Source organism: Uloborus diversus, chromosome 7 (assembly GCF_026930045.1).
Source record: "Uloborus diversus isolate 005 chromosome 7, Udiv.v.3.1, whole genome shotgun sequence".
Classification (NCBI taxonomy): Eukaryota; Metazoa; Arthropoda; class Arachnida; order Araneae; family Uloboridae; genus Uloborus; species Uloborus diversus.
In genome coordinates, this window is record NC_072737.1 from 129,461,200 (window position 1) to 129,467,430 (window position 6,231).

Consider the following 6,231-nt stretch of genomic DNA (forward strand, 5'->3'; position numbering starts at 1 on the left):
TGTGTGCAGGCATGAGTGTGTATGTGTGTGTGTGTGTATGCATGTGTGTGTATGCGTGTAGGATATGCACGCAACTTAGAGACGGTTTTCGCTAGCGGAGCAGCATCGTGAGGCCGGTCGACGTGACGATGGTGCTGGCAGAGGGTGGTGGGAAAATAAAATAACAGGAATTCAAAACAGTCAAATGAGAGCAATAAGCAACCATGATTGCTCAAAAAGACAGAAAGAAAGAAAAATTTTTCAGTTGCTACCCTTTACGTCAGAAATGTTTTTATTCTATAATTTAATCTTGAATTTTAGGCATTTCCGCAGAATCTTGATCCCTTTCATTGAAATTAATAGTTGTCACTTTTTAATTACGTAGAAATCTGAAAGCGATGTCAAACATTTCTATTTTACACAAAATTACAACACAGTCAAAGGCAAATTTCAATATTTAATTGGACTAAGCAAGTAAAATATTGACTTTTCCTTCATGGGGAATGTATAGACATAAATAAAAACAGAAAATAAAATTTTATAAACATAAATTTAGACATGAAATATTCACCTTGTACGTTTTCTGACTGCGCAGCTTGAAGTTCAAGAGCTTCTGCAGAAATTTGCTCATCGTTTTCTAAAACGAAACATTGTTTTAAATTTTATGAACTTATAAAGCATTTAAAAAGAACTTCTGAATTAGGCAGTACATACCATTTTCATCACTCATTGGAAAATCAACTGAATGCATTGCAGAAGTTTCTGGTTTTTTGGATTCTTGCTTAGGTCGATGACTAAAAACTGAAGGCACTGCATTCTGCTTCAAAAGACGTCTGTTATCAGCTCTATGACTTTCAAATTGATCCTCCGTAAAATGTACCTATTAAAAAACTTATAATAATGTAAGAAATAAATAAAAAATAAATAAATACCTTTGTGCGGAATGGGGTTGCTTCCTTCAGTCAAAAGTAGTACTTTTAGTCACCGAAATTGATAGAATGAGCACAGAAAATAACATGGACCCAGAAAATTCTTTCATTTTCCCAAGAGTTATTTTTTATTAAATTTTTTAAAATGTCCGATTTTGCAAACAAGCGTGGTCTTGATGACGTCAAAAATGATACTCTTTGGCGTATTTTGTACCGCGTTTCCACGTTATGATAATCAAGAAGCGAATTAAAATTGCGCTCTACCCTTGCTATCAACCATATCGTTGCCAATACACGTGAGTAAAGATGCGAATTAAATATTTTGGACCGTGAATGGCAACACTGAATGACATTTCATCATTTGTGATGTCATCGGCAAGAAATGTAAACAATAAAAGCGCACCGATTTAAGTATTTTTTTAAAAATATTAAACTTAAACTAATTATTTGAAAAATGGTTAGATCCTATGTTTTTAAGCATGTTCTTTCAGAAAAAAAAAATACTTTTAAAATTTTGGAAACGACCCCATTGTAACTGGTAATCAACAACGTTTTGACGCATAATATTAGCAGATTACTGCATGCATGTGTTTTTAGGTTTCAGGGAACCTCTTTTTCAATGCAAATAGTGAGCTTTTGGATGAAAAGATATAATAATAATGTATTAGAAAAAAATTCTAAAAAATATCAAACTGACCGAATTAATCAATTTGTGAGATAACATTGTGCATATGAAAGATTCATGTTTAATAGAAAACATCTTGGAAAAAAGTATTTTCTTAAAAAAGTAGTTTTCTAGTTTTTAAAATTTACAAATAAAGTATAAATGTGCGTTTTAAAGTAAAAATGAATGAACGTCTATGCTATTACAATATAAAAAAATATTTTAAGGGAAACACAAAAAGATAAATTTGTCAACTAAATATTTTTGACTTGCATTTAAAGATGAAATACACACGAACCAAAGCGTTAGCTTTTTTTTTTTTTTTTCAAAAAATACAATTTTTGCATTTACAGGAATTATTTAAAATTTTAATTTTTCTGAAATCATACAACATGAACTTAAATTTACTCTTAAATATTTTTAATGCATTACTTGGTTCAATCTTCGGCTGAATTTTGTTTCCATACATAAAGTGAAGAATATTTTTATGACATTTTTAGGGAGAAATTATAGAAGAAAAAAAAGTAACAAAAACCCATTTCGACAAAACTTTTAGTGCTGATGCAGAAAACTGATTGTTTCGTGCAAGGTTCGTGAGCCAAATAAATCTGCTATATAAGGTTGGTGGCCTAACATCTCACTCATTCATGATTCAATGGGGTCGTTTCCAAAATTTAAAAAAAAAAATTTCTGAATGAGCATGCTTAAAAACATAGGATCTCGCCATTTTTTAAATAACTTATTTAAGTTTAATACTTTTTAAAAAATTTATTTAAATCGTTGCGCTTTCATTGTTTACACTTCTGCCGTGTGACATCACAAATGATGAAATGCCATTCAATGTTGCCATTCACAGAACAAAACATTTAATTCGCATCTTTACTCACGTGTATTGGCAAACGATATGGTTGATAGCAAGCGTAGAGCGCAATTTTAATTCGCTGCTTGATTATCATAAAGTGGAAATGTAGTAGAAAGATGCGCCAAATTGCCTCATTTGTGACGTCATAAAGATTACGCCTTGTTTGAAAAATCGGACATTTAAAGAATTAATTTAAAAAAAAACTGTTGGGAAAATGAAAGTATTTTTTTGCTCATTCTATCCATTTCAATGACTAAAAGTAGTGCTTTTGACTGGAGGAAACCACCCCATTGGCTCCAAATTTTGCATACTCATTACATGACTCATAAAAAATGAAAACAAAATTATTCCATGCAAAATTTTAAATTTCAATTATGGTTTTCTGCAAATTTAACAAATAAAGGCGATTTGGCTTTTATAGGAACGCGAGTTCTTAATAAGGCCAACTTTGTAAAAACGAGAAAAAGTTAAATCAAACTATTAAAAAAAATTAAATTATTTATTATCAATACAAAACCAAATTAAACCACATATGATAAACCAAAAACGTGATCAAAAACCCAATATTCACTTCAGTGGAAAGGAGAAAGATCAATCGTCATTTTTGGGGAATAGATAAGTCATTATGTATATATTCTGCTCTTCGGTAACTAATCCACATCGTTCGTGTTAGTGATGGGCATAATCGAGTTCTCATAATCGAATCACTCGATTGTTCAAGATCATTCGAGAACTCGATTGTCACGTGTTCTCGATTATCAGATCTCGAGGTCTCGATTATCGTATCTCGAGTTCTCGATTATCATATCTCGAGTTCTCGATTTTCACATCCCGAGATATCAATTCAAGATTATCGAGAAGTCAATCGCTCGAGATATCGATGGCAATCACTCGATCTCGATCACAATTGCTCGAATTCTCGATTTCAAAACATTTCGATTATCAATCATTCGCGTTCTCGAAACATTGTATACATTGAATTGTATACATTGAACATTGCATATTATAACAAAACTTGCGTTAATACAGTTTTTTTTTTTATTTTTAGCAGTAAATTTGAGTCTTCAAAAAAAAAAAAAAAAAAAAGTGGAGAATTCACTTTTTTTTTCTTTTTCATGCCTCAAAGTGAAAAATAAAATATTTTCTATTCCATTATAAAACATAGTTTAGATAAAACAAAAAATCAGTAAATAAAAGGTTGAATGAATAAATGAAAAGATAATGAAGCAATAAACGAATAATTAAATGAATAAATCAATTAATATATGAAGAAAAATAAATGAGCGAGTAAAAGAAAGAATGAAAAAAAAATAAGTGAATGAATGAATGAATAAATAATTGAATGAAATATAAGCAAATGAATGAAAATGCAAGTGATTTATATAAAATGATTCAAAGGGTAAATGAAACAAACTATTTCACTTTTCCCCGTATCCCGTATGTAGGGGAACATGAGGCAAAGTGAAATAGCGGGGCAAAGTGAAATGGTGAAATACATAGACATGGGAACCGTTTCGCTCGCGCTGACTTAACTAGATGGATAGGTGGTAGAAAAGTTATTTCTTTTCAACCAACGATAGCCATTTTATGGGCAAAAACTTTCCACCTCACATCACATAAGCTTACTATCGGTGGGATTTTTCTGTTTTAAAATAGTACTTTCAGTGAAAGATTTTTTTTTTTTTAAATTTGAAAAAAATTCCTCAAAATCATTTTTCTGTTGGAAATTAACTATTGGAGGTAATTTCAAAACAGAAAATAGATTTCGCGTCTTCTTAATTTTTACACATGTTCAGAAAATTGCATTGGTGAAATACTTTTTTAAAAAATTTAAGCCCAATCCGATGTGTTTTGAAAGAATTTAAGCACTAAAAAACTTTTTCAAGCTTTTCAAGCACTTGAAAATGAACTTTTTTTTTCAAACACTTTTCAAGGTTTTTCAAGGGCGTACGAACCCTGAATTTGTAACTCATTCGTAATTCGGGATGAAGCATTAAAGTAAACTTCTGTCTTTAACGGAAAACTAATTTTTGGGTAACGCATTTAAGTCAGTTTTAATCACTACGAGGATTTTTTAAGCTGCATCTCGCATCTTGTGTGAATACTCGCATCTTTTCAAATAAAGGGATTTTAAATTAACTCGGAAAAATCTGTGAAGTTTACTGCATAAAATTTTCAATTCATGGGCAAATTTATATGCACTTTCGGTTAGTAATAAATTAAAAATGTAAGAAATCAAAATTGATATTGGATGGCTTTTAAAGTCATGATAACATGTTTAATTACTTGTAATCAGAATATGTACTTTAAATTGAAAGCAATAAAATGTACAAAATATTTTTATTGAACAAAAATGGCATAAGATACATAGGTTTGTAAATCTCACATCCACATTCGGATCAGAATCAATTACAAATTTTATGCAGTGAAATAATTTGTACACTTGCAACTAAATTATTGATAAAACACGAAAATTTGCTATTAATTCTCTACTAAGCGCAGTTTTTAATGATGACAATTTTTCAACGCTAATTTTTGATTGATCTAAAAGTTTTATGTCCTTAAAAATACAAGACATTAGCTTTTGAGTGGTGTCTGGCTGCATGCGTGTGAAAAATGTTATCCATTTCTCACCGAAACTCGCTAAATTTGAAGACTTTTCTTAAAATTTCGGGAGACCTACAAACCTTATACTTCGATTACGGCAACACGAGGGAAAATAATTTATGTATCTTGACACATGCTTTAATTAGCTCTTTTCATTGCTACTAAATTATCAATATTTTTTCGTTGTTACGTCGTATGGTTTCCTAGTGAGTATCTTTGAAACTTAAAACTTGAAAGCATCAGTTATCGTTATATTGTGCTAAAAGCGAATAAATTGCATAAAACTATATGTAATCATATTATATGTTAACCTGTCATTAGTTCATGTTTTCCTTAAAGCAAAATTAAAATAAAATGCTTTTTGGTATAAGTTTATTTATGATATTTTATATTTAACGGATAATTTAATCGTTATTAAACAGTATGATTTTTGTTAACTTTTGCCTGATTCAACCACACTTACAGTTGAGAGTTTTAGAAATATGGTGACATCTAGTTTTAACACCTCTCAGCGAACATATAATTCTTTTCAAGATTTTTTTTCCTCCATTTTAGTTTAGAAACTTTCAGTTTTCACTGTAAAAGCTTATTTTGCTGCTTTAGCATTGAAAAATCTGACTTTCATACAAAGTATTTAACTTTCTCGGGCTTTCCTGAATTGAATACGAATGCTCATTTACCGGATCATTTTCATTTTGAAGAGCATCAATTAGATGTACATCTGTCTCTGTGGGGGATGCCGTGCTACATCGCTTCACTGGTAACTTCCGGTTTTTATTTTCCTGGAAAAAAAAATCAACTAATATAATAACATTTCATAAATATATCTTCATTTTCACGTTACTTAATTACTAACCTTAACCTAACAATACTATCAAAGATAGTATGTGTCTGTAAGATTTCAATTTATAAATGTTCGCGAAAGTATTTATATTCTTCAGTATACTAGCTAAGTTTCTTTCTCTTAGAGTAATTCAAATGCCCGTGCTTCGTAATTTTATTGTAAAAATACTTGTTTTTAATGGGTTACTGCAACTTAATATTAAAAACAAGTATTTTGCCTGTAAAATTACGATGTACGAGGCATTTGAATTACTCTGGCTCAGAATATGTGAGAACTTGAAATCTAGGAAAAATTTTCCCACTGCATTTAGTCAAGAGTTTACGTGAATATTACACAAAACCGAATT